Source organism: Enhydra lutris, unplaced genomic scaffold, assembly GCF_002288905.1.
Source record: "Enhydra lutris kenyoni isolate GAN:26980312 unplaced genomic scaffold, ASM228890v2 scaffoldscaffold29, whole genome shotgun sequence".
In the NCBI taxonomy this organism is placed as follows: Eukaryota; Metazoa; Chordata; class Mammalia; order Carnivora; family Mustelidae; genus Enhydra; species Enhydra lutris.
Genome location: NW_019154113.1, coordinates 51,531 through 60,339, shown reverse-complemented (window position 1 = coordinate 60,339; position 8,809 = coordinate 51,531).

Here is an 8,809-nt window from a genome sequence, read left to right as displayed (position 1 = left end):
TATTTGTCACGTATTATAGGTGATTATAGGTGATCGCACATGCCATTATAATTATTGATTAGGCTAAAAAGTAACTTCCTGAAAATGAACATTCCTGAGCTATACTTTGTGTATGTATGAATGTGGATGTCTATTTGTTGTGCATATATATCCGTAAATATTTCCCTATTGTTACAATTTTTCTTTGCAATTTCTGAAAATATCCTAAATAAATAGCTTATATTCTGCTTTTGTCAGGTTTTTGTATTTGGTTTACCTGTTCAATCAATATATTTGGAGTATTATTTTTTATCAACTGGAAACCAGAAGTATTAGCAATAATTTTTTTAATTTTTATTTTCAAATAACTTTCAGCGTACAAAAATGTATATTGTTCTCTACCTTCCTCTTATATTAACATCTTTCATTTGCATTATACAGTTACCTATACTAGGAAATTGGTATATTCCTGTTAACTGATGTTTTTATAATCCATTATTGAAAGTGGAATGCTACACTGCAGATAGTTGTCATAGTCTCCTTAATGCCCCTTTGCTTGAGGCAGATGCCCAGTTTTCTTTTATTTTCACAATGTTGATGATTTTCAAGAGTCTATAGAATATTTATTAACATAACTCCATATGGGTTTGTGTGATTTTTGTCATAGAAATTGAGGTTGTGCATAAGATTACTACAGAAATGGTACTCCCTTCTCAGTTCATCACTAGAAATCACATACTGCTGATACGCCTTGTGACTGGTGATGTTACTTTGATTACAGTGTTACGTAGCAATTATGTTACGGAAGATACTATAAATACTGTTATACTTATCTGCAAATTTTAGATTCTTGTTGCTTGTAATAATTAATACACAATGGTGTTTGACAAATTGTGGGGTTTTTTTTGACAAAACACTTTTTTCCTTTTAGTTTCAGAGGTAGAATTTAGTGGTTTGTCAGTTACATGTACCACCCAGTGCTCATTACATCTCGTGCCCTCCTTAATGCCCATCACCCAGTTACCCCATTCTCCAACCCAGCTCCCTTCCAGCAACACTCAGTTCATTTCTTAGAGTTAAGAGTCTCTTAGAGTTTGTCTCCCACCATGATTTTGTCTTATTTTAATTTTTCCTAACTTCCTCTATGTTCATGTTTTATTTCTTAAGTTACACATAAAAGTGAAATCATGATATTTGTGTTTCTTTGACTTTTACTTTGCTTAGCATAACACTTTCTAGTTACGTCCACATTGTTGCCAATCATGAAATTTCAATTTTATTATGGCTGAATAATTTTCCATTGTATATATGTACCACATCTTTATCTGTTCACCTGTTGATGGACATCTGGGCTCTTTCCATGTTTTGGATTTTGTGGACATTGTCACTATAAACATTGCAGTGTAGGTGTATTTTCAAATCTCTCTGTTTGTATCAATTAGATAAATACCTAATAGTCCTAATAGTCCCATTGCTGGGTCATAGTTCTATTTTTAACTTTTTGAGGAACCTCCATACTGTTTTCCAGAGTAGCTGCAACAGCTTGCATTCCCATCAACAGTAGGAACCCTTTTCTCCCCATCCTTGGGAACATCTGTCACTTCCTGACTTGTTAATTTTAGCCATTGTGATGGGAGGTGGTATCTCATTGTGGTTTTGATTTGTATTTCCATGATGCAGAGGGATGCTGGGCATTTTTTTCATGTTGGCCATTTACATATCTTCTTCAGAAAAATGTCTATTCATGTCTTCTGCCCATTTCTCGACTGGATTTTTTTGTTTGTTTGGGGTGTTGAGTTTGATAAGTTTTGTTTTTTTTTTAAGATTTTACTTATTTATTTGACAGACAGAGATCACAAGTAGGCAGAGAAGTAGGCAGAGAGAGAGGAGGAAGCAGGCTCCCTGCTGAGCAGAGGATCCTGATTTGGGACTAGATTCCAGGGCTCTGGGATCATGACTTGAGCTAAAGGCAGACACTTAACCACTGAACTACCCATGGGCCTGAACATAAGAATTTTTAAATTTGAATTCCTGTATAGTTAAGGTACAATGTTAAATTAGTTTCAAGTGTCCACATAGTGATTCAGGAATTCCATGTATCACCTAGCATTCATCACAAGTGCACTCAATTCCTATACCCCCCACATCATTTCTAAGACCCATTATTTTTTTTTTCTCTAGAGTTCAGAGGTTTGGTTTCTCTCTTCTGTTTGCTAGTTTGTTTCTTAAATTCCACCTATGAGTGAAAGAATGTAGTATTTGTTTTTTTATGACTGACTTATTTAACTTAATATAGTACTCTCAACCTCGATCTGTGTGGTTGCAAATGATAGTTTAATTATTTTTTTAATATTTTATTTATTTATTTGACAGAGAGAGATCACAAGTAGGCAGAGAGAGAGAGAGAGAGAGAGGAGGAAGCAGGCTTCCTGCTGAGCAGAGAGCCCAATGCAGGGCTCAATCCCAGGACCCTGGGATCATGACCTGAGCCGAAGGCAGAGGCTTTAACCCACTGAGCCACCCAGGTGCCCCTAATTATTTTTTATAACTGAGTTACATTCTGTCATATATATGATAGAAACACACACACATCTGTATCCATTCATCAGTCAGTGGACACATGGCTGTTTATATAACCTGCCTGTGTAAATAATGCTGCAATAAACTTAAGGGTGGATATAGTACTTTTAGTTAGTGCTTTTGTAATATTTTGGTAAATTTACAGTAGTGTGATTCATAGATCATAAGGTAGTTCTATTTTTAAAATTTTTTAATATTTCATTTATTTGATAGTATGCCAGAGAGGGAACATAAGCAGGGGGAATCAGAGAGGGAGAAGCAGGCTTCCCACTGAGGAGGGAGCCCAATGGAGTACCCTGGGATCATGACCTGAGCCAAAGGCAGACACTTAACAACTGAGCCACCCAAGGACCCCTATTTTTTAACTTCTTGAGGAATCTTCATACTGTTTTTCCAGAGTGTCTGCACCACTTTGCATTTCACCAAAAGGGCAAGAATGTTCTGTTTTATCCACATCTTCCCCAACCCTTGCTGTTTTTTATGTTGTTTATTTTAGCCATTCTGACCCGTGTGAGGTGATGCATTATTGTAATTTTGATTTGCATTTTCCTGATGATGAGTGAAAAGCATCTTTTCATGTGTCTGTTGGCCATCTGTATGTCTTTTTTAGAGAAATGTCTGTTCATGTCTTTGCTATTTATTATGATTTTTGGGTGTTTAGTTACATGACTATATATTTAGGATAATGAATTCTTCATCAGATGTGTCATTTGCAAATATATTTTTCCATTCATTAAGTTGCCAATTAGTTTGTTGATTATTTCCTTTACTGTATGGAAGCTTTCTATTTTTATTTTTTTATTTTTTTAAGAGCAGGAGAGTGAGAGTGAGTGGAAGGGAAATGGAGAGTGTGAGAGAGAGAATCTTAAGAAGGCTCCATGCTCAGCACAGATCTGATGTCTCTGAGACCATGACTTCAGGCAGAATTAGTAGTTGGAGGCTTAACCAACTGAGCCACATAGGCACCTGAGAAGCTTTTTATTTTAATGTGTTCCCAGTAGTGTATTCTTTCTTTTGATTCCCTTGCCTCAAGAGACTTTTCTAGAAAAACAGTTGCTTCAGCTGGTATCAGCGGATTTATTGCCTGTGTTCTCCTCTAGAATTTTTATTGTTTGGGGTCTCACATTAAGGGATTTCATTCATTTTGAATTTATTTTTGTGTACAATGTAAGAAAGTTGTCCAGTTTCATTCTTTTGTGTGTTGCTGTCTACGGTTTCCCCCACTGTATTTATTGAAGAGACTTTTTTTTGCATTGGATATTATTTCCTGCTTTGTTGATTAATTGAGCATATAGCTGTGGGTTTATTTTCTTTTTAGTTCCACTTTTCTATGTGTCCATTTTTGTGATAATACCACACCCTTTTGATTACTAGAGCTTTGCAGTGTAACCTGAGATCTAGAATTGTGATGCTTCCACCTTTGCTTTCTTTTTGCGAAGTTGCTTTGTTGATTCAGGGTCTTTTGTGCTTCGATACAAATTATAGGATGTTTGTTCTAGCTCTGTGAAAAATACAGGTAGTATTATTTTTTTAAGATTTCTTATTTATTTGACAGAGAGAAAGAGGGAGAGAGAGATCAGAAGTAGGCAGAGAGAGAAGGGGAGGCAGGCTCCCGTGCTGAGCAGAGAGCCTGATGTGGGACTCAATCCCAGGACCCTGAGATCATGACCTGAGCCAAAGGCAGAGGCTTATTTACCCCACTGAGCCACCCACGTGCTCCAATACAGGTGGTATTTTTATAGGGATGGCAGTAAGTAAGTACATGGCTTTGGATACTGTATACATTTTAACAATATTGTTCTTCCAATCCATGAGTATTGAATGATTTTCCATTTCTTTATGTTTTCTTCAGTTTCTTTCATCAGTATTTTATAGTTTTCTGAGAATAGTCTCTCATCTCTTTGGTTTGCTTTATTTCTAGTTACGTGGTCTTTGGTGAAGTTCTATATGGGATTGATTTCTTAATTTCTCTTACTACTGCTTCATTAATGATATAGAGAAAAGCAACAGATTTCTGTACTTTGATTTTTGTATACTGTGACTCGAGTACTTGAGTTTGTGCATCAGTTCTAATAGGTTTTTGGTGGTGTCTATTGAGTTTTCAAAATAGAGTATCATGTCATCTGCAAAGAGTAAAAAGTATTTGCCTTTCTTTCCACTTTGGATTCCTTTTGGTTGTTTGCTGTTGCTAGGACTTCTAGTACTATGGTAAATAACATGTGACAGTGAGTAACCCTCTCTAGTTTCTGATTATAGAAGAGAAGTTGTTTCAGCTTTGGGTTTTTCCTGTAGAGCTTCTATTATATTGAGGTATGTTTCCTCTAAACCTACTTTTTTGAAGGTTGTTTTTTAGCATGAATGGATGTTTTACTTTGTCAAATCATTTTTCTACAGCTATTGAAATGATCATATGGTTCTTCTGTTTTGTCAGTGTGGATTTATCAGATTGATCGATTTATAAATTTTGGACCAACATTGCAGCCCAGGGATATATCCCACGTGATTGTGGTGAATAATTTTTTAAAATGTATTGTTGGGTTTGTTTTGCTACTGTTTTATTGAGAATTTTTGCATTCTTGTTCATCAGGGTAATTAGCCTGTAGTTCTCTTTTTTTAGTAGGGTCTTTTTGTAGTTTTGTTACCAGGATGATGCTGTCCATGGAGAAGGAATTTGGCAGTTTTGCTTCTTTTCTAATTTTTTTTTTGGAATAGTTTGAGAAGAGTATATGCATTTGACAGAGATCACAAGTAGGCAGAAAGGCAGGCAGAGAGAGAGGAAGGGAAGGAAGCTCCCTGTTGAGCAAAGGCTTTAACCCACTGAGCCACCTAGGTATCCTAGTATTAACTCTTTAAATGCTTGGTAGAATTCACCTGTAAAGCAATCTAGTTGTTGACTTTGTTGGGAGATTTTTGATTCCTACTTCAGTTGCTCTGCTTTCAAATGTTCCATTTCTTCTTGTTTCAGGGTTTTTTAAGATTTTATTTATTTATTTGACAGAGAAATCACAAGATGGCAGAGAGGCAGGCAGACGGGGGTGGGGGGAGGCAGGCTCCCTGCTGAGCAGAGAACCCAATGTGGGGCTCGATCCCAGGACCCCGAGATCATGACCTGAGCTGAAGGCAGAGGCTTAACCCACTGAGCTACCCAGGTGCCCCCCTGTTTCAGTTTTTATAGTGTGTATCTTTCTAGGAATTTATCCGTTTTTCCTATGTTGTCTAATTTGTTGGCATATTTTTTTTCATAGTATTTTCTTACCATTGTACTCCCCTAGTGTGTTTGTTCTTATTTCTCCTTTATTGTTTGTGATTTTATTTTTCTGGGCCTATTTTTTTTTATAAGACTAGATAGATATTTATCAATTTTATTAATTTTTTCAGTGAACCAGCTTTTGCTTTTATTGATTTGTCATATTTTTCTTTTAGTTTTATATTGTTTATCTCTGCTATTTATATTATTTTAAAATATAATATATATTATTTTTGCTATCTGTATTTCTGTCTATATCATTTCTTTCTGCCAGGTTTTAGCTTTATTTTTTCTACTCTAGTTCCTTTAGGTGTAAATTTAGGTTGTTTGAGATTTTTCTTTGTTCTTGAGGCAGGCTTGTATTGCTATAAACCTTTCTGTTTTAGAACAGCTTTTGCTTCATTCCAGGGGTTTTGTGCCATTGTTTTTATTTTAATTTCTTCCTGTGTACATTTTGATTTCTGCTTTAATTTCTTGTTCAACCCACTTTTTTAGTGGTGTATGTTTTAATCTCCACATATTTGTGGTCTTCCAGATGTTTTCTTGTTGATTCCTAATTCCAGAGTGTTGTAGTTAGAAAAATGCATAATATAACTCTGATCTTCTTGAATTTGAGGTATGTTTTGTGGCCATGTGATCTATAATGGAGAATGTAACGCACGCACTTGAATAAAATTAGTATTCTGTTTTTCTAAGATGGAATGTTTTACATATATGTCATAAGTCTGTCTGGCCCAGTGTGTCATTCAAAGTCAATGTTTTCTTGTTCATTTGCTGTTTAAATGATCTGTATTTCAGCGTTATTAAAATGCCCTACTATTACTGTATTACTATCAAATAGTTCCTTTTTGATTTTTTGATGTTTTGTGTATCTGTGTGCTCAAATATTAGGTACATAAATATTTAAAATTCTGTATTTTCTTGTTGGGTGATCCCTTTTATTATAACTTACTATTGTCCTCTGTCTCCTTTTTTTAAGGATTTTTAAAATTTAAATTCAATTAATTACATATAATAATGCATCTATTACTATATTAAAATAGTACTATACATAGTGTGTTAATATGTACTATACATAATACTTATAATGTATTACTAGTATCAGAGGTAGAGCTCAGTGCTTCATCAGTCTTAAATAATACCCAGCACTCATTACATCACATGCCCTCCTTCATGTCTATCCCCTCACCCCCTCCCTTCCAGCAACCCTCAGATTGTTTCCTATGCTTGTCTCTTACGTTTCTCTCCATTTCTGATTTCATCTTTATTTTTTCCTCTCTTCCCGTAGATCCTCTGTTTTGTTTTTTTTAAATTCCACGTATGAGTGAGATCCTGTGATAATTGTCTTTCTCTGACTAATACCATTTTGCCCTCTGGTTCCATCCACAGTGTTGCAAATGGCAAGATTTCATTTTTGATGGCTGAATAGTATTCTTGTGTGTGTGTGTGTGTGCGTGTGTGTGTGTGTGTGCGTGTGTGTACACACGTGTACACCACGTATTTATCCATTCATCTTTGAATGGACATGAGGACTATTTCCATAGTTTAGATATCATGAACATTGCTGTTACAAACATTGGAGTGTAGCTTCCCCTTCAGATAACTGTATTTGTATCTTTGGGGTAAATACCCAGTAGTGGAGTTGCTGGGTCATAGGGTAGCTCTATTTTCAACTTTTTTTTTTTAAAGATTTTATTTATTTGACAGACAGAGAACACAAGAAGGCAGAGAGGCAGACAGAGAGAGAGGAGGAAGCAGGCTCCCTGCTGAGCAGAGAGCCCGATGTAGGGCTTGATACCAGGACCATGAGATCATGACCTGAGCCAAAGGCAGAGACTTTAATCCACTGAGCCACGCAGGTGCCCTTCTTTTCAACTTTTTGAGGAAATTGCATACTGTTTTCCAGAGTGGCTACAATAGCTTGTATCCCCACAAACTGTGTTCCAGTGTTTGTTGTTTCCTGACTTGTTAATTTTTAACCATTATGCGAGGTGTGAGGTGATCGTTCACTGTGGTTTTGATTTGTATTTCCCTGGTGTTGAGTGATCTGGAACATTTTTTCATATGTCTGTTGACCATTTGCATGTCCTTGGAGAAAAGTCTGTTCATGTCTTCTTCCCATTCTTTGATTGTGTTATTTGTTTTCTCTGTGTTGAGCTTGATACATTCTTTATAGATTTTAGATACTAATCCTCTATCTGATACGTCATTTGCAAATATCTTCGATTCTTCTGGTTGTCTTTTTGTCTACTGTTTCCTTTGCTCTGCAAAACCCCTTTATCTTGATGAAGTCAGATAGTTCATTTTTGTTTTAATTTCCCTTGCCTTTGGAGGTGTGTCCAGTAGGAATTTTGTGCAGTCCTAGTCACAGAGGTTGTTACCTGTGTTCTCCTCTAGGATTTTGGTGGATTCTTGTCTCACATTTAGGTCTTTAATCTATTTGGAGTCTCTTTTTGTGTATGTATTAAGAAAATGATCCAGTTTCATTCTTATGCATGTGGCTGTGCAATTTTCCCAGTACCATTTTTGTTTTGGTTTGGTTTGTTTGTTTTTTATTGTGTTGTTAGTCATCATACAATACATCATTAGCTCTTGATGCAGTGTTCCAAGAGTCATTGTTTATGCACCACACCCAGTGTTCCATGCAATACATGACCTCCTTAATACCCACCACCTGGCTCACCTATCCTCCCACCTCCCTCTCCTCTAAAACCCTGTTTGTTTCTGAGTCCACAGACTCTTGTGGTTCATCTCCCCCTCCAATTTCTCCCAATTCACTTTTCCTTTCCTTCTCCCAGTGTCCTCCATGTTATTCCTTATGTTCTACAAGTTGGTGAAACCATATAATAATTGACTTTCTCTGTTTGAATTAATGCACTCAGCATAATTTTCTCCAGTCCCATCCACCCTTTGTCCATTGGATGTTCTTTCCTGATTTGTAAAAGATTAGTTGACCATGCAGCGAAGGTCCATTTTTGGGTTCTCTATTCTGTATCATTGAAT